Source organism: Symsagittifera roscoffensis, chromosome 1, assembly GCF_963678635.1.
Source record: "Symsagittifera roscoffensis chromosome 1, txSymRosc1.1, whole genome shotgun sequence".
NCBI classification, from domain to species: domain Eukaryota; kingdom Metazoa; phylum Xenacoelomorpha; order Acoela; family Convolutidae; genus Symsagittifera; species Symsagittifera roscoffensis.
Window position 1 is genome coordinate 40,275,217 of NC_087062.1, and position 25,139 is coordinate 40,300,355.

Genomic DNA, 25,139 nt, shown 5'->3' on the forward strand with positions numbered 1-25,139 from the left:
TGCTCTCTTATAGGCTCCCGGTCCTATATCTAGCTGGAAAGATTGATAGGCTTCCGTGTTCCTCGACATGTGACGCTTCGCGCGTTCATACATCCATGATGTCATCACTGCACGGAACCAAGGCATCAATCTTTGCCTTGACCACATTCTTTCAATGGCTTTGGGTATTCTCAGAACCTTGCAGGTGGTTCTGAAAAGATCCAATTCATGACTCATCTTCACGTTGCTCAGCTGCTCAGGAGTCGGCACGACCGTCTCCTGTTCACTTGTGTCCGCGTTAGCCTCCAACCATCTCACTGCCAGCATGGCACTAACCACCACGATTGACACCTGTTGATTCTGATCGGGCAACCCCGTAGAGTATAACTCCTCCACGTCCCATACTAGCATCAGATTCCCGCGTTTGGGGTACCACAACGTCTGCGCCAAGCAGTGGCAAGGATACTCCCCATGGGTTCTCACTATGTTCCTTCGGGTTCGATACCCTGAGGCTCCCAGCAACGGTTCCACCTCCATCAGAATTTTGTGTAAATGGTCTTTCTCTTCTATGGTGGGGAATTCAGTGGGTAACGCTCCACTCGCTTTCTGCTTCTGGAATTCACTCACATTACCTTCGTTCAATCTCAGGAAATCTTCACCCACTACGTCTTACAACTCGCCTTCAGATCTCATCGGGACTGCCCGAAAGATCTTCGCCAACAAATCATATGACCTCTCCGACATTCTGGCCAACCTCACGCACTTTGGCACAGAGAAAAGTTGGTCAATCAACACCTGCTGTGTCCTCGCATCCATCACCACCATGTGTGTAGGATACCTACTACTGCAATATGGTGCGGAGCTTGAACCCACCAGATATTTTGAACCAGTAGGTTTATGATAGGCTTCACTATCTTTCAGATTCATTTCGTTCTCCAGAGCTTCTCGCCAGCCTCCGATCTTCTGCTCTGTCTGCAATGCTCCAGGGAACACTTCCACACTGAGGGACGTCACTAGCTCATGGGCACGCTCCAGGCGCTCAAGCGATTCTATCGAACTCGTCATGCTACAAAATCCCAAGGCTGTGGTCAAGTTTACATCCGTCACCCCATGACAGTCCGCGACCAACTCCATGCCACTCTTATCCGACATGCTCAATCTTCCGTACAATCGTGCCAGTTCTCGATGCTGCTCGCTCAGCGTAATCAGGCAGTGCCCCAAGTTACAAACATGTCCTTCCATCCCACTATGTTGAGCCAAGCATGTGCCTTGCTTCAACCAATTGCCCGATGGACCTTCCTCGGACAGCTCCGTGGATGGGTTGCTCTTCCGCTTCGTCAACCTCATGGCCAGCAGATGGTGTATCATGGCCAGATCATGTAGACTCGCGGCATCATCAAGGTCTAACGTGATATCCGCCGTCATGTCCCAGATTAAACCGGCGTTAGGATGAGGACACCAAGAAGGCATCATGAGTTCCCACATCGTTACTAGACTGGTTTTCAAGGGACCGTCCCAAGAACCACAATCAAAACTCACTTGCCCCTTTAGCTCGGGAACCGAGGGTTCGACCACCCGTTCTTCCAAGATAATTCCCAGCTTGGGTTGTTCCACCATCAGCATTCCAGTTTCTTTAATCCGTTCAACCCAGAAATTGAGTACTATGACTTGCTCATAGTCGAAGTACGCTTCCCTGGCTTCTTCATTCACGAAGGGATTATACGCCATCCCCGGTATGCCAGACACATATTGGAACGACTTCAGTTTCCCTAGTGTTGCAAAGTCTTTTTGTCCCTTGACTGCTTCAATCAACTCCCGGCTCACTTTCAATTCTTTGTTGGAATATCTTCTCACTTCTTCCAACTTGCGATAGCTCTCCATGTCATTCGACTCCTCATTTGGTACAGTCAACGGCATATCCTGATATAGTTCCAGGAGTGCCCTAAGGAAGTTTCTTTCGCAATCAACTCCCTTTTGCCGAATGATCTTTATACATTATCCCAAAACAGGAGTGGGGATACGATCCACCACGAACCTGACAAAGCAAAGGGCATCCTTACACTTAGCCCATGCTATCGCAGAATCGTCTTTTGAAATCAACGCTCGCAGAGCTTCCATCAACTCCAGCTCCTGTTCCCGTGATTTCGAATCATTACTGGCTTCATATTTCGCCTTCTTGATGCCCATCAAGCACCAAGCCAACCGTACTTGCAGATCAGTTCTCGTGCAAGGATGATCCAGGTAAGCTGCCACCGTCGCAGGTGCATGCATCGTCTCGTCGAAGTATCTCTGGAGGGCCGCCCTCCAAGAAATTTCTAGTAGTTTTTCCAATCCGATTTCGTTCGCTTCAGAGGACATTACCGTGCCGAATTCTTTCCGATTTAAGTTTGAATTCTCCGTAAGCTCTTTCAGATATTCCTGCAGGGCTCGCTTCTCGCTCCAAGCCATCAGGTGCCCTCTCGCGGAGTTCCTCGCTTTCAACATCTCCACATAACCCCCTGCTGGATCTCCCATGTGGACTGATTCCGGCACAGTGACTCGACTGTACTCGACCACGTCGAGTTGTCCTTCCAGTTTCAACTTGGCCATGTTGGTTCGCGAGGGCCTGTAATCTTCAAGTCCTCCAGATCCACATTGACTGATGATCTCCATCTCTATCTTAGTGTCTGCCAGGGTTCGCGCTGTCTTCTTTGATTTCATGGCTCTCGTGGTCAGACCTGCCAAGAGCATAGGGGGTATCAGGTTTTCTTTTTCTCCCCCGGTCAGCGTCGCACCATCTCCTTGCCCGCTCTCGCCTGAACGACCTGCGCTCGTCAGAGAGGCCACCACTGCGCTGGCTTTCGACTTCACCACTCTCGGGTTCACGGCTCGACTTCCTGTCTTCCCTTTTAGTCGCTTCAGCCCCTTTCTGGCTCGTCTAACGTGTAATTTCTTTGTGACCTGCTGATCATCGGCACTGTCTTCTGTAACTGACTCGGTCAGAACATCCGACTCCATGGAGTTCACTATTTTCTCCTGGACCTCACGCATGATGGGTTGGTTCAATCTCACCTTCGTTATGGACTGCGTCCCATATCGTCGTATCACGTCCCATGACCTTTCCATGAAATTCACTCGGCTCCAGCTTGCCCCTGTCTTGCCTTCTAACTCACTTTGATACCTCTCCCATTCCTCTTCCGGTAGCGTACTCAGGAAGGATACCCTCATTGATTTTTCGATTTTTCTCCTCCTCGGTGACTCATGGAGCAATCTTTATGGATCCCTGTCTCGGCATTCTCTCGCCTGGCTTATTGGGTCCATCGGGGATAAGTCGGCCGACGCCTCCTTTGCAGGGGACATGAAAGACGATGGCGTCATCAGCAATAGACTCCCATCGACTTCCCCATCGTCGTCTTCACTGAACCGGTATTCTAGCAAGTCTCTCTCCAACGCTCCTAGATCCGTCTCACCCGGTTTTCCCGTCTTTCCCTCGATGTCATTATCGTTATCGTCCTGATCCATCAATTCATCGTCATCTGCATCAGGTTGCGGCTTGGATCCTGAAGGGCCTTGTCGTGAGTCTATGCCCGAGTCCGGCCGAGCCGGTACGGTCATGTCTCCTGCGTGATAAAACAATTCATCGCTCACCAGAAATTCTACAGACTCCTCACCATGTGGTGCCAGGTCCTCTATTGTTATGTATGAGCCTCCTCTGCTCTCCTTTGCCACTTCCAGCATCACTACTTTCACTTCTCCTGACCACTTCAGTCTTGATAAGTCATCTGTGGGAGCATACACTTCGTTCCACATTTCAGCCGAGACCTCTGGTCTCCTGGAAGGTAGTGCCTTGATCTTTTTCCTACTCCAAGCATCAGGAAATGAGAAGTCAAACGTGTGCGCGGCTGCAACATTCCAGCTGATGAAGCGCGGCTCCATCCCTTCGCTCCACTTCAGGATTCTCTTCTCTGCATCACGAGCGGCTCCGATGCGAGGGGCAATGACGGGAGATGTGACTCCCAACAACATCCTCCTTATCGGTGGATATCGAGGGCATTGGTCCGGCAGCGGCCTGGACCCAGAAAGCCACGCTTGCTGGTTCTCGTTCGCGTGTGCGTAGGCTTCTGGCAAGAGTGGGACTCTCATAGCCGCTCCTGTATCCTTCACTACTGGTCTCAAATTCCAAAGCTTCGGGTTAAACTGGATGTGGGAAAGGTCCTCACAGCCCATTCGGTACTTGAAGTGGTTGTTGAAATCCATCAACACCCAACCTGGCTCCGCTATTCTTCCGAACAGCCTATCGTCGCTGGCCAGCCCTCTCAGCTCCCTCTACTCTAACCAATTCAGCTCGGAACAGTCCACGACTGAGACCAGGTTGACATACAACACAGAATTCCTGTATGCCTTGACTTGCACGTCCGGGAACGCGAAAGACATCAGCGGTCCATACACCACCGTGACGAATTCCCGCAGTCCGTGAATCAGAGCCAACGGATCGATCCGCATCATGACAGCCAAATCTGTCAGCAAGGGTATGCCACAATACTGCTTACACTCACCCGCATCCGTCGCCACCTTATCTTCTCCCGTGACGCTTCTATTCTGTTGCAAGAGATATTGGAGCAGGAGAGTCCTCCAGTCTTTCATCTTCCTGAGCGAGGCGGTTTCCAACTGCGCGTTGAACTCACGACTTGTTCCCTGGAGTTGTTCAGGGTAACGCAACAGCACAAGCAAATCACCCAGTCGACCGTAGGTCATGGCAATCAGAGTCAGGAGTCCATCCAATCTCAAATCTGCCAACGCTTGGGTGAAGAGGTTCGCCGGTCCCTTCACGAAATTTTCATGACCAAATGTCACGTATAGGGCTAATATCAGGCCAATCGAAAACTTCACGATGTCCTTGACAAAACTCGCGATCAGGTTCCGAGATGCCCTCGGATAGCACGTCGACAGGAAGGATGGCGTCCATCCCACTCCCATTCCACCCACGATGGCATCCGATCGTTCATAGTGTGCCCTCGTGGCTAGCACGTCAGCTTGGAACTTGTCCAGTGACATCGTGTTTACGTCCTGCATCAATTTCAACATCATGCCCCCAGCTAACTCCCGGGCATCAAACAAGTTCTTCAGATACACGTGTATCTCTTTTATCACAGCCGGCGCATGCTCGAATGCGTCCTCGCCCAAGGTGCTCAGCCTTGGTGACAAGTACAACCATACGTTGTTGTGCGGCTTCGTGCGCAAAGCCATTGCCATGAGATCTTCTTCCGCTGACGTCATGTTCTTCCTGACTGTCCTGCCCTGCTCATTCTCGGCATGATCCATCTGTCTGAACCAGAGATCATCAGCCACCTGTTGTACTAACAGATGATTGTCATCTACCCCTGGTCTTAACTTCAGCAATCTGGCAAAGTTGGACAGGTCCAACCCCAAAAACTCATCCAGCACCAACCGAGTTGTGCTACAATCTATGAGTCCCTGTATGGTATTGGAAATGTCAGCCCAAATGGCGGGAAGCTCAGATCGGGACGGGTAGTAATTGTCTGGGTCTACCACTCTTTTCGGGGCAGGAATTATCACGTTGAACCGTCCCTCTGCTATCGTTGTGACCATCGTGTACACAAACTGAAGGGGTTCTGGCAATGCAGCGTACCCTGGTGACAACACAAAGACCACCTTCACTACATTTTGGGTGAAACGTTGTTTTGCTGCGGTTTCTACCTCAGCCATCGCCGAGAGCAATGTCATTATCGCCTCCCCTATGACCTCGTTGCTCGAGATCGACCCATCCGTCAGACGTGTCAACAAGCCCCTGCTTTGCAGATGATCATTTGAGCCTGCAACCACTATCACCTGCGGCTCCATGCTGACCACCCTTCGTACACTTACCATCATGCCTATTGCCTGTCCCCAGTCCAATTTAGGCGCCGTCAAGAAAATCACGTCGGGTCAAAAGAGAGAACGGGGCGTATAGAGATAATCGGAACTGGCCACAATCAGATACTTGGCAGCTTTCATATCTAAGGGATCATAAGCTGCAAACAGGCCGTCGCCTATTGGGGCCTTCAGTTTCCCATATCTCTTGTCATCTCCATCCACCGTGGTCGTTCGGGGGTAGTCCCTCGAATACTCGCCAGGGGTCTGACCGGGTGGTTTAGCAAACTGCCTGTACATCTTGTGATGCTTGTTATTGGGCTTGTTATCTGCCTGAAACTTGCCCTTGCGAGCAGGTGGCGTCAGTTCCCGGGCTCTCTGTCGGACGTCCGTAAGAGACCGGGTATTCAAAGGTCCAAAGGTATTGTTCTGAGGCAACCCATTCAAGTCTGCGTGTCGGAGCGTAGTCGTAGAACTGAACTGAATCCAGGCCCGGTATCCGATATAGTCGCGACACTGTGGGAGTTTCTCCGCCAATCATTTTCATTGCGTCCTCCCGACACGTCAGGGTATTCATGTTCAACTTCGTGGACATGTCCGTCTTGTACTGTCCCCAATGACTAGGGTCTGATCGGTTCCAAAGCAGTACGCTGCCTGGTTCAACTCCCTCCGCTGGCACGGCGCTCGTAGACGGTCCTGCTGCTGAAGTAGGGTTTACCGTGGCGGGCGGATCGTTCCTCCTAGACACGGTCTGGGAGTTATTCCTGTTCTGAACCACTGATCTCCCGAGTCGGCTTTCAAGCGGTTGTGTTCTGGGAGGAGGAGCAGTCCCTAGCCTCTCTCTTACCTTTGAGCTCGGAGCGATGGGTGTGGCTGCAGCCGTCTCCATTGCCAAGGGCCCTAGGCGGTTGACGAGGGATTCGGGCACACTTGCCCTTATTCTACTTCCTCCGGTCGAGCTGGTCCGAGCCAGAGAACTGGTCGCCCTCGACTCCTGCTCCACTTCCCTCAACTGCGTCTGAAATACATCATTCACCCAGTGTCTCCCTCGTTGGGTGTTGAAATGTATTCCATCTCTGGTAAGCGCGATGTGATCAATCATGCGCAGCATGTTTTCGAGATCCAGAAGTCGCAGCTCGCCAGGGTTGTTTCTCATCAGATTACGGATCATTTCGTTCCACCGTGTCAGGTTGCCATTCATAAAATCTGCCACTGTGGTGCCCACCAGCGGGTTTTGTGGTATCGTGCACAGCACCACAAGCCTGGGCCTGTACTTCTCCTTCAGTTCATTCAGGAGGCATACCAACAGAGGCTCCCACTTGCTCTCCGGAGTCACTGGGGCTCTCGAGACGTCGTTGGTTCCCAGCATTATCACCAGCGTATCCAGGTGATCCTCGCTCTGGAATTCCATCATCTTGATGAACTGAGCCACTGAGGCTCCTCCAAAGGACAGAGTGGTAGTCTGACCATAGACGAAGATCTCATTCAGATCCCTCACCAAACTGTCTCCTATGATCAAGTGGCGACTCCCTGGGGGAATTACCTGGTCGCTCGTAGCGGGGTTCCAGCTCATGTCATTCAGGCAGGCTCGAGGATGCTCCGCAGCCACTTGCGTGAACTGGTGACGTGTCATCAGATTCTTCCTAATGTCTACCACGCGGGACTTTTGGAAGGTTCCGCCATGCGCAGTCCCCGAGGACGCTACCGTGCGGGGTGCTCGCTCCGAGCTATTAGATGAATGATCACGACGTTGGGAAGGAACGATCCTACCCAATGTCCGCCCAGTGGTTCTGTTGATCTCATCCATTGTTGCTCTGGCCACTTGATTGAATGATTCTTGGAACTGAGGAGCGAGATAGGTGTCAGAAGGGTCTGGTATCGTGTTCCTCTGACTGGAAGCAGACTGTTGTGTCTGCTGAGGAGCATCGGGCCCTCTCGATGCACACAGCTCCTGTACTCTTGTCTTGGGGCGTGTGTCGCTGGATCCCTCCGAGGATTTCATTGTCGCCAGAACTTCCTGGGACACTTGGCTCACCTTTGCCATATACAGCTCCTTCAGGTGCTTAATTTCATCCTCCTTGTAGGCCACCTGTAGATTTTCATTTTTCTTCTTGCATTGGTATCTTTCTCGAGCTATCGCCCTATACTCCTTGAGTTTGGCACACAGCTCGCTCTGATCTCTCTCCTTCTTCTCCATCGTCTCGATCGTCTCCGACGTCTGGATCTCTATTTCACTCACCCTCACTCTCTTCGGAGGAGGAGCAGCTGTTGGAGAGTCGACCGAATGTGACGGGCCTGGCCCATCACGTTGTCTCTTCGCTCCGATGAGTGGCTGCGTAGGTTGGACGGGTAAGAGCATCTCACCTAGCCGGTGGTCCCTCTGTTCACCTAGTCCTGGCTCACGAGCCAGGTCGTGGCCAGACATTTCTCCACGCCGCCATCTCATCAGTCGGTTTCGACCTCTCTCGGCGGTCCCGGACTCACCGAAGGCCAACATCAACACGACTTCTGTAGGGCGATTCCCTCGACCCTCTCGTCCTAATGCATTGAGGAGCGCGACCACAAACATCGCCAGCCCCGGGTCTTCTCGTGTAAAATCACAATCAATCAGCCGCTGATATATCTCGTCTAGAGTCGCTCCTAGACTCGCTGAGAGGAATTCCATAAGTTTGTTCGTGTCACCCATTTCTTATTGTGTTGATTCTTGCTGTCGTGTAGTTTTTTCCTGGTTCGTTCGATTCAATCAATTCAATAAACAATTTCCGATCAATCAAGATCTAAAAAACAAGTCGCGACTGAAAACCATCATTTTTGGATTAAACATCATTCAACTCTTTAAAACTCTTCTTTGAAATTCTCTTCTCATTCCTGATTTAAAAATTTAGCACCAAGGTGGATCGTCCACCTGTATCTGCGTCAGGGTAGCACAAATGAGCGCTGTCACCTTGATGACCTGGAGTACTCCAGGTCTTTTATGACACAAAACATAAAACATATCATAACAATAACATAACACATAAACACAAAAACATCACATATCTATATTATCACATAAAAACATAATCCCTAAAATTGTACCTAAAACCTAACCTAATCTAAAACCTGACACTAATTCTTATCAAGTAACTTAATAAAAACCACTTATCGCCAAACGCAATTCCTAGCATATGCTCAGATAGTATTTTTTATGTAAGTAAACCTCTATGTCAGTTTCTGAAAATATCACATGTACAAGTGCGTACAACTCTCTCGGATGTAGCTTTCCCTGTTAGGATCATATACTGGTAACGAGAGAGAGGTCACTCCTCTCTCAACCAAAAAATCCCTAAGTCGAGTCAAGGCCAATACCAAGCTCTTTGGATCTACGTGTTGCCTATCAGTGGCCTTGGTAACCAGGAAACACAAATGTTTCCCTGGTATCTGTGATGCAACAGGGGGCAGCGCTATCATCCCTCCCACACCAGGCCTCTGTTTCCATAAAGATTCGATGTTCTTATACTCTCATTTGAAATCAGCCGCTAGTGCTGTTTTGAAGCTTACGTCCGCGGTTATCGCTATAGCGCACGTGCGTTCCGTGAGTATGAAATCGCTGTCCGTTATGACGATATTGTTTGAGTAATGGTTCGGTAGATCAAAATACGATTCAAAAATTCGTCCAAAAGGTGGTTCTTTAGCATTCTCGCCCTCTGTCTCTAGTTCTCCGGTTTCTCTTGCCGATTTCAATTTTTTTATTATCAGATTTTCGGTGTGGGTGAGTCTTACCCCCACTCCCCGAACAAAAATATCCATCGACGTCTCCGTCGATCGCCCTAAGTCTAGGAGATCGAGGTTTGATTGTGGAACACGTAGAGGACCATCTGGTGCGACCCAATTGGACTCGGTATTGTCATGACTGATGTATTTGATGCCGTCTTTATCGACGTCCTGAATCGTCAGGATTGTCTCTTTTGGATCTGTCGGCAGATCATGGAGCCATTCGAGCACGCGCAAGTTCGTTAGTTCTTGCTCATGAGTCTGTTCCGCTTCTGGTTCGAACTCCACTTCCGGTTCTGATCCATCGTCGATCCAATCCTGATCCATATCATTCACCAAGTCGATTTCGTCGAGCACCGCCACTTCGTCCAGTCCCACTAGCGAGTCCATGACATCACTTACAACTATCCTGTCTAGAACGAAATCCTCGCCGTACGGATTGTATTTCTTCTTGTTTTTTCCTCTCTTGCTCTGGCGTGTTTCCATGGTGAGAGGAAAGTCAGGCTGTATTCCTTTGTCAATTTCGATTTGTTCCGGGTAGTCCCAGTCTTCCTCGGCATAAGGTAGAGTTTCTTCGTCCACCTCTACTCGCTCGGTCAACTCCAGATCCAGTGGTAGGTGGCAATCGTCCACCACCTCATTCCCATCGTTTTTGTCGCGAGTACCCCTTTCATTCAATTCACAAGCAGGATCCACTATCAAATAATCTCCCTCTTGCATGTCCGATGGGATGCACCAGTCCTCTGACGAGGCATTGTGTGTTTTGATATTTTCGTAATGAGCTGCTCTTCCAGTGCTCAACCGATAAAAGCGACCTCCTTGGTGCACCTCTGTTATCTGAAAAGGACCACGCCATTTTTTTAATAATTTCTTGGTTCCTTTTGGTGGAACCACTTCCTGGAACACCCAGACGTAGTCGCCAACTGAGTAGGCTTTCGCATCGGCTGTCCTTTTGTCAAACCTCCTTTTTTGTCTAATTTGCGCCTGTTGCGTGTTTCTCCTGCATAAGTCATTGAGGTCCTGCTGTCTTCTAATAACATCCCGCACGTACGTTTGCGGTGCTGTCCTCTTCCCCTCATATTCAGGGTAGAAAACGTCAACGGGAGCGCTTTTTCGTGACCCGTTAGCATCATGTGCGGACTTATTCCCGTGGTGGAGTGCTCCATGCTGTTGTAAGCACCCATCACTTGCGGCAAGTGCTTGTCCCAGTCATCCATGTAATGCGAGCAATAGACTCTCAGCATGGATACCAGTGTGCGATTTTGCCTCTCGACTAGGCCATTAGTTTGCGGGTGATAAGTGGTCGAGTGGGCCTGCGCTACCTGCGACCTTTTCATTAACTCCTTCGTGAGATCACCCACGAATGCTTTGCCATTGTCCGATTGGAATGTGATGGGGCAGCCATGCCTCGCTATCCACACATTTATCAAACGATCGCATGTTTCTACCGCCGATGTTGTCATGCAGGGTGCTGCCTCCGCATACTTCGTAAAATGGTCGATCATTACCAGCACCTGATTATAGCCCGTTGCTGTCATGCAGATTTTCTGATGATCAATTTGCACCACTTCGTTGAAACCCGACGACTCTATTGACTGTAGGGGGAACCTTAGTTTCCTGGGATCCTTCGCCTGCTGACATGACAGGCATGCGGCGATCCACTTCTCACAAGCCTTTTTCAATCCCGGCCATTCGAATCGTTTCTGTATACTGTTGTACACTTTGTCCACGCCTTGATGGCCCATCTGATCATGTTAGCGAAAGAGCAATTCGGTCTGGTACAACTGTGGTAACACTATTGAATTGTATTTATAAAGGGTCTTGTCCTCCTCTTTACGTTTACAGGCTACGATTCCGTCCTTGTTCAGGTACAACAAGTCGTTTCACTTCAGGTAGAATTGCTTCAAGATCTTGTAGCTGTCTTCTTCCAAGTCTCCCTTGTCTGGTCCTCCATTCTCGATCCATCTCTTCAGACTGCTCGTCATTCTATCATTTCGTTGAGCCCTTAGGAGATCCGACAGCCTGTACCTGGCTTTCAAATACGTCTTTACCACGTTCATTTGCCCACTCATTATCTCCGGAGCATGAGCATCGTCCATCAACTTGACACACCATATCTTTTTCAAAGGCGTCGCTTCCTGCACAGATGGTTCCAGATTGGTACGGACGACCGCACCATGTGGCAGCAATCTGGTTGGGCGTTTCGAAACTGCTATCAGCTCGAGCTCGTCTGCGGCATTATCTACCACAGTGCCCTTTTCATCTGAGGTGTATCTGTCCCTGTCTGGATCCTGATGCGTTTCTCGGTCCAGCCCGCGCTGCTTCCAGTCTACCAATAAGGAGTAGATTGCGATCTCTGACACGTCGGAATTGGAAGTTGTTTCAGATGTGTTGTCCCAGGACTGGGGCCTCGAGTCAACACTTGAGTTGACTGATTCCCCAACATCATATTCCAAGTTGTCTGAGATATTTCTCGACTCCCCGGACAAAACTCTGTCCATTGGTCGCTTTGAACCCGACTGCCCGGACAAAATTCTGCCCCTAGGTGGTCTCGTCAACCTCTCCCCGGACAAGTCGTCCTGCACGGGCTCAAAGGTGTCTGACTCCTCAGACAAGTCGTCCTTCCTTGACTGGCTCGAATGTATCAGACTCCCCGGACATTGTCTCGTCCCCGGACGAACAATCTGGGCTCGGCTCGTACTCTTCTTTTGCATCCGTGAAATGCACTCTCCTAGCGAAGCTAGATTTCGACTTGGTCCTGACTTCCTCAGTGGCTTGGGTCTGATTCAGTGTCCCATATTCAGTGAACGAAGTTCTCAACAAGACCTCCTTCGGCATCGAGCTCACCAGCTGGTTGACTATCGACCTGCAATCCCGTTCAACGCTTCGGCTGCGAATGGACACCGGCCTCTTCTCTGTCCTCTCGGTGACAGTCAACCGCTGCATGGTCTCCATCCACTCACAATCACGCCTATCCACTTCCCTGTGCAACAAGTCACGGAGCTTTCCCATGACGTCCGGCGCCACGTTCAACGTCATGTTCAATAGAGCCATGCTGTTTATACCCAGCCTGGTAAGTTCTTGCTGTACCAAATCGGATCGGACTAGCAGATCCAACGGAACGGGCTCGCCTCTGGCTAAAAGCTTTATCTCCGCGGCCGTTTCCACTGGAAGGTCAGGGTGTCCGGGTATAGGATGCCCTGACTTGTCTAACCACCTAGTAAGTGGCAGTTTGTCGTAGGTTTCCTTGTCCAGAAATGAAAACCCGTCTTTGATTTCTGATTGGTTGGCCTGCTTCTCCTCGAGGCGCTCATAAAATTTTGTCTTTTTACTGAGGCTGTCTGCGTTCTGGTGCTCTATGATCATGTGGTATCCATCCAGGCGCACGATCCAACGACCAATATAACTTTGGTCCATCGATTAGGTTTTCAGCCAGGCAAGGGCACGATTATCCACACGTAACTTGAAGGCAGCACTCCCCAAGTAGGCCCTGTATTTTTCCACGAAAGTGATCACCGCAAACATCTCCGCTTTTGGTGCGCCGTACTTCATCTCAGTATCACTCAGGACTTTACTCCCGTAAGCTATCGGACAAAGAACCGTCCTCCCGTTCCACTCCTGCTCCTGGTGCAGTATGCCCGATATCGCAACCACTGATGCATCCGTGTCCAGCACGAACATCCCCTTCTCTGTTGGCATGCCGAGGACCGGTGCCTCGCAAAGTTCACGTTTGATGTTCTCAAATGAAACTTGTGCCTCATCAGTCCAAGTGAACTTTTTGCCCTTGTTTCTCATCAACCGCTGCATGGGGTATATTTTGTCACAATACCCCTTGATGAACTCTCGATAATATTAAGCGAATCCCAAAAAACTCATCAGCTGTGTATCTGTTTTAGGTGCCTTCCAGGTCAGCACCGCTTCAACCGCTTCAGGATCTGATCTCACTCCATGTTTGTCCACCAGGCGGCCCAGATACTTTATGGAATCTCTGAAGATATCACACTTAGAGGGTTTACATTTCAGACCCGCCTGCTTCATGCAAGAAAACACCTCCTCCAACCTCTCTATGTGGTCTTCTAAGGTTGGTGTTGCAATCACGACATCATCAACATAACACATGATGAGATTCCCGTATTTCTTAGTGACGCTCGTGAGTGCCTGGGCCATCAGTCGCTGGAATGTGGCCGTCGCGTTGCACAATCCGAACGGCATCCTCTTCCACTGGAACAATCCCAGCTCGCACGCAAAGCCTGTTTTCTCTCGATCTTGCTTTCTGAGTGGCACTTGCCAGAACGCAGAGCCCAAATCCAACGTCGTGAAGAACTTCGCGTCTCCCAGCTTGGATAGGCTCTCATCGATGCGGGGAATCGGGTATGCGTCCTTTATAGTCACTGCGTTCAGATAACGGAAATCACAACAAAATCTGAGTTGTCCCCCTTTCTTTTTCGCCATGACCACGCCACAAGCCCACGGGGACTTCGACGGCTCGATCATGTCGTACTCCATTAACATCTCGATTTCCTTCCTACACGCTTCTGACTTGTTTGGGGTCATTCTTCTCGCCCCTTCCCTATGAGGTACCGGGCCCTCTTCTATCTCAATCTCGTGTTCTACAAAATTACAGCAACCTATGTCGGCCTTATGTTTCGAAAAAACGTCTGCGTTCCGATTTAGCACCGCTCTGAGCGAATCTAGTTCCTTGTCTGATATTTTACCCTTCAAATGTTCTATCTCAGGTAGGACTGGTTTATTCGCTGCTAACTCTGCTTCTGTCGGTCTCTCAGGAAAGTTGGAACAACTAGACAGCCCATCATCTGTTTCCGACTTCATTGAAAACAATTTCCTAGAAGATTTCAAATCATTCACTCTCCCCATTATACATTCTTGGTTCGCATGCAATGGACATTTAGTTACATCAAACTTTTTCAAGTTCTCGACACTCTGAAAGTCTGTGTTCAGAGGCAAAGCATAGCCAACTTTCTTTCCCCTCTGTATTGTCACTGTTGTTGCTTCTGTGTTCAATAACACACTCACACACAGTCCGCTCTGAGTGAGTGAAAAGCTTCTTCCTAAAATAGCCGAGCTTTTACTGTTTGGATTTGGTACCAGACACACCTGTCTGTCATTGCTGAGTTCATTCAAGTTCCTCATCCTAAACGTCGCTACTACGGCTTGGTTTGGTTTTAATCTAACTTTTCGATCCAGAAAAGTCGGCACCTTGGCCTGGTTAAAAAAGATCTTATTAGGGGTCTCTTTTCATACTTTCTCTCAGGATCCTTGATCCTAATCAACCCGTCATTGAGATCGATCGTGACATCAAAGTTGCGCACGAAATCCCTTCCTAAGATGAACTGATCGGATTCGTCCAAATTCTCCACTACTAGGAAGCTCATACAAAGATGTCTTCCTCCGAGCTGCAGTGAAATGATCGGGGTTCGTCCAGTCACATAGATCGCTCCCTGATTGGCAGCTGCCAACCTGATGTTTGTCGGTATGAGATCCGACCTTTCGAAACCCATGTCGGTCCAAGTTTTGACTGGCATGACACTGACCACTGCTCCCGTGTCTAGCAGTCCCTTTACTGAAAGTTGTCTGCCTTGCACGTCCAGCACGTGTGCGGCCAGATTGGCCTCGCAACCTATGTGCACCGCATCTTGTTCGAGCATCGCGTTGTGTCCGATTCGTCTAACGTTCAGCTCCTCTTGACCAATGTATATCCGGCCAATCTGATCGTTCGCATCAGTTATGTGAGCTTTTGTGTAGATATTGATGCCATCCACATTCATTAGAATCGGGTAAGGGCCATGGACATCGATATAATGTCCATCCACTTCCATCAGCCTCGGACCTCCTGTTGTGAGCAGCGCTCGCACTGCCCTGGAGTCCAGTTTGGGATCTTTCTCCTTCAGGTAGTCGGCATAGATGTCCAGGTGGACTAGTGTAAACTCGGATGGTTCACTCAATTTCTTGACCACCTGGTGCCCTGCGACTCAGATAATGGACATTATTTTTGTCCCCTCCTTCGTCATGCCGAAAGTTCTCCCAGATATAACGTTCAGTTTTAGTCCCTGTTTCCTGGGTTCCTCTTTGTCTTCTACTTTCGTCGTTTTACCCAGAATATTAAAACTTTTCCAAAGATCTGTGCTCTCCAGCTCCGACCTCACCCATTGCTCCACTTCTTTCGTGGCTAGGTCCTGTTTGACATTCTGCAGCGCTGTCCTTGCCGCCAGGCCATAATCCACCTTGAGTGGGCTAGACGACTCTGCCTCCAGGTTCGAGGCTACCACCTCATCAGGCAGTGTCTTTACCTTTATGGTCGTGAAGGTGCTCGGTATCGTCTCCTTTCTCCGAGACTCGGCCTCGTTCATCAGACGTGCTCGACTGGCCTTGACACCCGAAAGCGCCTCTTCGTAGCGGGGATGTTTCGCGTCCGCCACTGCATCACAAAGTTGAGTACAATCCGACTTGAAGTGTCCCTCCAAATTACAGAAGAAACACCTCGGACCATATTTCATGATGAGCCCTCTGACGTACTCTTCGTGATCCTCGTCGGTCGCGTCGGCGTCCTCGAGAAAGTAGCCTATTGCCTTCATGTTCTGTTTGTATGCAGAACAAGCGGAAACGTGATGGTCCATCGAACCACAATTCGCACACGACCTACTCTGATCCATGTCATCGCGAGGTTTGTACCAACTGGAATTCGTACCAGTGTTTGTCCCGCTATAGTTACCATAATTGCTGTAACGGTTCGGCGCCCTTGGTTTTATGAGTAAATATTCGCGTGACTTCATACGCAAATCATCGGGCGTGGGTACCTGGTCAAGTGAAAGGGTGAAGTGTGTGGCCAACATCGTCTTCAACTCCTCACTCTTTACTCCGTCCATGAACTTCGAAGCAATTGCCAAGTTTCGCTCGGATATTCTCTCATCGGGATTGCTTCTCCTCCTAAGCAATTCAAGGTCGTCCAAAAATTTGTCTATGGATTCGTCATCTCTTTGACGCCTCTTTTCGAACTTCACCATAGCCTGGTGCCCTTGTACTCCAGAGCCGAAACGATTCAGCAGGATGTCGAATATCTTGCGAGCGCTGTCTCTCTCATTGGCTCTTTTCGCCATTACACAATTTAGTGCAGTACCCTCCAGGTTGCTCGTTAGCGCGCTGCATTCTTGTTTCTTGGAGAGACTCTCTTCCTCAAAGTGTAAATTCATCACCTCTATCCAAGAATCAATGCAGCCGTCTGACTCGTCTTTATATGACTTAGGCTTTTTCAGTGTCCTTCTTGACCTCTCTCCTCTCTCGGTTGACTTCGAGAGTTTGGTGATGAATGTTTCGAGAGATCTGTTCAGAGGCTCAAACATCGAGGCATACATCGTTGTGTCCTGTGAGACTGTAGTCAGATCTGGTACTGAACTGACTTGTGGCACAGTTGGCAACCTTGTCTCCGGGGTAGCATCTGCCTCCGGCGGGACTGGGTTCGTCCAGCCAGGCCTCTACGGGGCTGCCCTTGGCCGCTCCTTGTTTCTAGGTTCGTAGTTCGTTCTCGAGCTTTGCTGGGCTCTGGCATTGCTGCCCGTACCATCTCCATCATTCGCATGGCGTGAGCGCTCCCTTGGGTTGGAACGCTCCTGCCAAGTGCTCCCATTCAGGATCGCGTCAAGCTTCCGCATCATTAAGTCAGACTTGGCATCTAACCTTTTCTCCAGGCTAGTCATCGTGTGGGCGTAGGTACTATCATGATCGTTCAACAATCTCTCGATCTCCCTCGTCATCCTAGCTTCTCTTTCGTACTACTCCTTGTTTGCCTGTGCCAGGCTCTCCGCCAGGCATTGATCGGTGTTGCGAATCAACTGAGCCTGATCAACCCTCGCCTGCGACGTCACGTGCGTTAGTTCATCTCTCAGATTCTCTCGACCTTGGTGAGCTCTCTCATCAACTTGATCTATTCTCTTAGTCATGTCCCGTCTCAGTTCATCCAGACCATTCATCACGCCAGCGAATATGTCACTTATGTCGCCAGTGGCCCCAAATGACGGGGTTAGTCCCAAAGAAGATGAGGTCAACTGCGGCTGCAGCCTGGTGCTTGATGACGCACCGCCTTTTTGCTTGCTCATCGACGTCATCAATCTGTCGAACGTTGATGACGCTCCCATCGTTATCCCATCTGACATGGGTCTGGTCGGCGAGGCGGACGACGCCTTCCTGCTCATGTCGTTCCTTGGGCACGGTGTGAAGTTCACATCCGGATGGGTTATCTCCGGGTAGTCATAACTGTAAGATAAACCTTCAGTTCGTAGTGGCGCCATGCGCTCAACGTACAAAGACTTCCAGCTCTTCTTGGCCTTCGAACCCGGTTGTTCTTCACCCGGGCTTATACTCGACATCATCGCGTTGTTGCTCTGCTTGGCCAGAGATGAGTGGGTATTAGCCGAATGTGAATTTTCTCTCCTCCACCTATGACTCTTGGTCTCCGATTTGGACATTCCCTTGAATAACACTTCCTCTCGCGGCTCGACCTCGGAACGCTCCGATGTCTCCTCCGTCCTCTCAACTTCCTCCTGCTCGAGGTCCTCGCTTGGCTCAAAGTCGGGTCGAATGAGCGTCTGTTCTCCCTCGTCAAAGGAGTCCACAAGCGTTTCGCTCGCGGTTCCGGCCTCGGCGCTCCGCCCTTGATCGCCATCGAGGTTTTTCTTGCTCCTTAGTTTCATTTCGCTCACTGAAAGATCAGGTTGACCTTTAGTCGATTCGGTTTCGGCAAATACGTCGGAGGCGCTGCTAAACGAGGACTGGCTACGCCTAGTTTTACATTTTCGCGTGCTGCCCTTGCTCAGCCTGGGAATCTTAGTAGTCGATCCTAACGAGTCCCTGCGCTGCATGCTTTGTGACAAAAAACAATATTTGTATATTTTAATGGCGATGCACACGTACCGCAAACAAGTTCAAGTTAAATTACTTAACGCTGCCTCTTCGATCTCGTAAGTATCAAGAGTGTCTCTTAAGTTTCTCAATAACAATCTTAGTGACTCAGCTAGAGTTACACAGACAGGGCCTGCTCAGTATTGATATAATGCTAACTCAACCCTGTTGTATAGTATAACAGTATCACAAAATTTTCACAAGATATAATCAACACACAAAACACAATGGATAATCAGATAAGAATATCCTACAGGTGACAGCGACTTTTCGTCAGTATCAATTTATCGCCACACAATTTATTAAGTCACTGCTCTGTTAAAGTCAAACAATCTTTGATAAAAAACAGTGATAGTTCAGAAACAGATCAATAAAATCTAGTCTTAAAGAAAAAGACTTCCCTCAATCGGAACGATCCGAAAGAACAAAGCCCAGGACACAGTCTTCTCAAGTGGGTGTGTATTTGCCTAATACACCCACCGAGGTCTTCTTTTAGGTGCCCTGCGATTGCCCGAGCTGTCCTACTAAGTAGCTCAAGGCAACCTCTGATCGAAAATTTCTATAGTCTAAGAAAAAGCTCTCCCACACCCGGACTGCTCCAAGTGCACGAGAGTAGGGAACAAATTTTCTTCTCAAGTGAGTGTGTATTTGCCTAATACACTCAACAAGGTCTTCCTTTATTTGTTCCCGGATTGCCCGAACTTTCCTATTAAGTAGCTCAAGGCAACCACACAACCAAAATCACAATCAAAAAAAATTTTGTTCGGGTGCTTCTGATACACCCGATCTAGAATCCAAAGTTGATCACGAATTTCCGGGTCAAAATGGGCTCCTATGATCCTAATAAGCACGCCTAATGTCCTAATATGATCTTTATTAAATGGATATTTCCCGTCTCCCAAATTGCCACAGAAGGTTTCCTCAAGTTTCTAACAATGAGGGTTGCTAAGATGTTTAAGTCACTCCGGTTGGTTACTTCGGAGGGTTGTTAAGACACTTAGCCTACCTCGGAGGGTTACTTCGGAGGGTACCTTAATCACCCAAGTTACTTCGGAGGGTCTCTTAAATTTATCAAGGAGGGTCAATAAGATGCTTAATATGCTCCGGAGGGTTACTTCGGAGGGTACATCCAAAATTTTCAAATTTCTGAACCTCACTTAGAAGGGCCTTCAATTAACTTCACGAAGCGTCAAAACAAGCTAAATTTTCTATGGGGGGCTGTTTTAACTTCTTTGGATGATCTCGTGGAAGTTTTCCACTAAGAAGGGTTGCTAAGGGGTTTAGCTGACTCCGGAGGGTTACCTCGGAGGGTTCCCCAAAAATCAAGAAAAAAGGTTATGTTACCGCGATAAAGTCTCCAAAAGCGGCCCACCTGACTTAAAACTAGGTTGGCTGACACGGTCAACCTTCCCAGTAGGATAAAAAGGTGTTTTGATAAAATTTTCTGCCGCTCGGAGGGTTACCTGTAATTTGGACCCTCCGAACCAACAAATTCTAAAAAAATTTTCTTTTCCGAGATTATCAACCCAAAAACGGTTGCGGTCCGGAAAACTGATCCAAAACGTCGACTTATGGTACCAAAATTATCCCGATCGGTTGGCTAGTCTTTGAGAAATTGCCAAAAACGTGTTTGTCCAAACGGCCTTTTTTCACCACCTATATAGGTTCTTAGAAACTTTTTCCGCAATTCCTATTGAAAGTGCCTGAAAATAATTGAAACGAGCGTAGTAGCCCTGTACGGCACTGGAATAGTGAAAAAAAAACCAGATCAAAATTGGTTTGGAGACAAAAATTTGGCCAATAACTATCAAATTTGGACCCTCCGATTCCTTCCTTTTCCAATCCTTAAGTCGTTAGCTCTATCCAAGGAGCCAATCGGAGGGTTACTCAAGAATTTCTCTAATAACCGAGCACGTTATGCTAGCACGCTCCTAACACAAAAAATTTTATTGCTCTAACTCTAAAAACTCAAAAACTCAATCCCCAAAACAGATTGACAAAATTCAGAAAATTGTCGAAATTTTGATCGAAAAATTTTGGTTTTTTCCAACTTCTACTGAGTATTCTCTCACGCGGTTTCTTTAGTTAGGGGATCGAACTACGTAGCTACTCCCTATATAAAAGCTTTTTGCTGTTCGGAAAAACTCGGATATCCAAAAATTTGGGGGTCTGCAGTTTGGTCGAAAATCGATAATTTTCGACAAAATTTGGGTATTTCTTGGGTCCAATTAGGAGATAAGTAAAATATAATAAGGGTAATAACCTATTAGTAGTCGTTAATGAATAGTACTATACCCTCCTTTGCACCAAAATACCCGAATTAAGACCCTTAACTCGGAAATTTGTAATCGATGGAGGGTACAATCGGACCGCGCCAATCGTACCCCCCACCACTTAAGTTTTGGTGAAATAGTACCCGAACGATACCAAAATTGTTTCAACGATACCCAACAGTCGTTGTGGATGTTGTCCTTGATGTCCTTGTTGAGTGTGGAACACGTCGGTCAGCTTGCCACTCTACCCTCCGGTCACCGGCAAAATCACCATTAACGTGCTTAAATACTCAAATTACACTCAAGGGAGGGTATCCAACCCTTCACCAAAACGCACAATCTTTCTATCAGAAATGATATAGATCAATCTGAAACAACAACAAATAGGAAGGTCAGATCACATCTCGTCCGGAAACAACATATAAACTGTCACTTTATGTTTTTTACTGTTTTTGGTCTTTTTTGGATTTTTTACTGTTTTTTGTACTTTTTTGTTTTCAAATAAATTTATTTTTTGGCTTTTTCTTGGTTATACACTGTTTTTGTTTGGTTTTACGCTTTCTCTTTAATTGTTTTTGGTCCCGGGACCTTGGGACAAGCGGGCTCATGACTTCCCACCTAACCCTCCGGCCCCCGGAATTTTCGGTGTTAACTAAGTTAAAAAGCTAAATAGTACTAGACGGAGGGTACGCACCTTCCCCCTAGTACAATAACGGTCATTAAGGCCTCTAACTTGGGCATACGCCCGGAGCGGAGGGTTCGTCGCTGAAACGCTTGCTGATCATGATGGTCTTATGCCTTTGACAGGCCCACCCAAGAGCGCCATAAAAAAGTCTATTTAACATTCGCCCAAATACTACACAGCGACGGAGCGTAGAAAAAGTACCTATTAACGACTGGCAGGCGTCAGTTACCTTAATCCTACTCGTTTTTGACCGTCTCAACCTTGCCAGTTGATTTTCTGGTCTGTTTAGGGCTAAGTAAAAAGTTGATGTTTTTAGGCCATCAGTCAAACGACTTTTGATCAGCTTTCGTTTACATGCGAACACAACCACATAGCTGATTCTCGGATCCTCAGACGGCTCGAACAACACGGCTCGAACAACCTATTAAAAACACGGCTCGAACAACCTATTTTAACATGTTTTTGTGTGACAGTTCTATATTAAATCCATTGGAGATGGATTGACCCTTTCCTCTTTCTAGCTACTCATATTCTAAAATATCAAATAATACCGGTGTTATTTCAGACTTCTACGACATCCAAGTAGCTACAAAGTTAGTTTTATATAGTCCCTTCACATAAAACAGTCTCTGGGGGACCAAGCCTCCGCTCCCGTAATCTTCCTGAGATAACGTTCTTATCTCTCCCAATTTGTGGCACGGGAGGGTTCCGTGGAATATTCAATATTCCTTCCCCACTGAAGCTTCCTTCTCCACCAATTTCCACTGCTAATAGTCTTATCGTGTGTTGTTGCCACGATAAGAGGCTTCGTGTTTTTCGTCTCTTGTGCGACCGTTTTCACAATATTTGTCGTGGTTCTGTTTTTTCGTCCTTTTTCGTCAAAATGGCCGTCTTTTTTTCTATTTCTCAGAAATATTCACTCTTCAATCGAAATTTTAAAAATAAAAATTCTAGAATATTCCTACCCTCCTTCGCAATACTTTTTCGTTCCTAAGGCCTTTATTCGTTTTTTTTTCGTGTCGCCGGAAGGTTGCGCTGTGCCATCTGGCAGAATGGCACAAAGGCTTCTTTCCTTCTAAAAGCGATCAGTTGTTCTTCTTGATTACAGTCGCTCTCCCAGTTGTTGTCGTGTTATTCTGACACGCAAAAAAAATAATTGTTCTGTTTTTCGCGTTTTTCAGTTGCCGCGAAAACCAGATTTTTTTCGTCAACCACTCCAAAAATCGGAACTTTTTTCCTTCAAAGTTTCCACCCTAAAGATTAGATTTTTTTCAGATAACATCAGTAATTGCTGAATTCATCTGATCGCTTGCTCATGTTTTCTTCAAATAAAAAAAGACCGCATTCTGGTTGAATGGAAGATACTGAGTCTACCTTCGAAAAAAATTTTCATATAAGACTAGTTTTTTTGTCGGTTCCTATGAGAGCGACCAATTCTTGGTTTCACTTGATATGAGAGCGACCAATTTTTCTCGGTTTCACTTGAAATCGATTTAAACTGCTGGAAGTTTAAATGTTCTCATATGCCTAAGTTTGTGTCAAAAAATTCATAATTTCCAGGAAGTTTTCTGCTATTTTGATTTGCTGTCTTTTGGAATTTGTTTCTGGTTGGTGGCAAGTTAATTGTGGCAAATGTTTGAAACTTTTGCAGTTGTTCTATTTTTTTCTTTCATCTTTGGATCAACATCGAGATCTTTCCTGGCAATTAAACTGTTAAATGACTGTTCCTCCTGTCTAGGAATATGTAATAAAGACTCCTCGCCGTAACCACTGTTAAATAAGATACTTTTGACTCTTGCAACAAATTTTTCTTATACCTTTGGCAATTAAAGGTTTTTTCTTTAATATACTAAATGACTTTTTCTAATTATTTTTGTAAGATTTGAAAAGTTTTATCATATATTCAGCTAGGCTGCAGAATGAAACGAGGTTACTCCTAAAGGAAATTTTTCAGCCGAGGAAACTTTACAGCCGAATAAAATTAGTAGAATTTTTGCCCTGTAAGAGGGCGGCAAATGATGAGGCAGTCTGTGTTTGGATTGTGGGATTTCTTTTTCTGCCATACGATATTGTATAAGCTTGCGGTTAGCAGGCGTTATCAAACTGGAATATAGTCTTGTTTTTTTTTGTTAACAACACTTGAAACTGCAACTGAAAATTGAAAAGTGGTTATAGGTGCACAAAATGCAACCAAACATCGCAAAATCAACGCTTTTAAGCATCAAAGGTGATCTAAAAGCAACCCTACCCAATAAAAAACGGGCCTCAGTAAACTCAAGCGTGACTTGGGACTCAATGTACTTAGCAGGCTCACATGGAACGAAAATTGCACTCGTTCGACATATGAAGCCTTTAGTGCAATTTTTTCGGTACTAGTATGATAGAGTGGTCCCTCGAAAAAGCAACTATGATAAACAGGTCCCGCATGCATTTCGCATGTTATAAGTTTGAAAACTAATTTGTGTATAATGTATGCAAAATATGTTCAGCCAGAAACTTTTCAGATTGGAAATTGTAACCACTATTGTTTATATATTGAAATTTGCTCGCTTTACTTTATTTTAGGGTTTAACAACCATATAATTGGGTTGACTTATTTGTCATCAAAACTCACTATTGGCGTTTTTTTTTGACATTTCAACCCTAAAATGGTAAGGGGGAGATTTTAAGAGGTAACAAAACATGAAATTTGTTTGAAAATATACTACGACATCTTTCTGAATGGCGTAATCATAATTATTAAACGATTTAAGGAGCTCTTGGTGTCAAGGGACCTGGTTATTTTCAAGTGACCACTCTATCATAGCAGTACCATTTTTGCAAATCATACGCAGGCCTGTTGCCACCAAACTAAACGCTTAGTGGTTTTGTAGTACCCATAATAACCGGGTGCCGGACATCAAGCCGACGAGACTTCAAGCTGAATTTTAAAATTAGGGACTTCAAGCCGAATAGTTTTTATAAAGTCGTGAAATATGATTAATTTGAAGATTTTGAAGATTTTCTGAAATTCATGATCTTTCTTTACTAGTTATCGGCGTTTTCATAAAATTTAAGCCTTTAAAGGATGTTTGGGAAAGTTGGAAAGTAAAACATGGTTGAAGGCATTTTTCATGCTTATAATTTATGAATTTCAAAAACCGGCTGATGTTATTAACGGATGCCAATCACAAATGGTGCATTGTCATGAAAAACGCTTATTATGGAGTAAACTTGCCAAAAAACTTGGAAAAGCAACGTTTTACAGATGATAAAATTGTGTTTTGAGGTGCCTGTAAAGTTTAAATTTCGGCTTCAAGTCCCTTCAGCTTGTTGTCCTAGACCCATAATAACCTACGCAACCTAAGCATGGGCCCCTAGCAGATCGAATATGGAACAATTCGAAAGAGTTCAAAAACTGAAACAGTTTCGGTGAGTGAAATATCTCTACGACTCTCTAATTAGCGCCTGCCCAACGTTCAGTCTTAGACCGAACAAAGCAACTTTGACCAACTTATCACAGAACTTTTTCAAGAAAATGTACAACCAAGTCAACAAATGCACATGGAAACTTGTGCAGATGTGGACATGGAAGTATATACAACAAACAGATAAGTTTAGGACTGAAAAGGAGGAAATTCGTGAGACCAATCGCTCTGAAGCCTATTCTTATTACTACTTCTGCTAGTTTAAAGAAATCATTTGCT

The 25,139-nt window shown here is 47.0% G+C and overlaps 2 protein-coding genes across 2 annotated transcripts in view; both read left to right on the forward strand.

Annotated features, from left to right (window-relative positions):
- LOC134844256 (DNA polymerase delta catalytic subunit-like) overlaps window positions 1–25,139 on the forward strand; it is a 471,945-nt gene that overhangs the window by 344,939 nt on the left and 101,867 nt on the right. The window lies entirely within an intron of this gene.
- The window catches only part of LOC134844317 (large ribosomal subunit protein eL32-like), a 386,626-nt gene that overhangs the window by 344,935 nt on the left and 16,552 nt on the right, over window positions 1–25,139 (forward strand). The gene's annotated exons all lie outside the window — the stretch shown is intronic.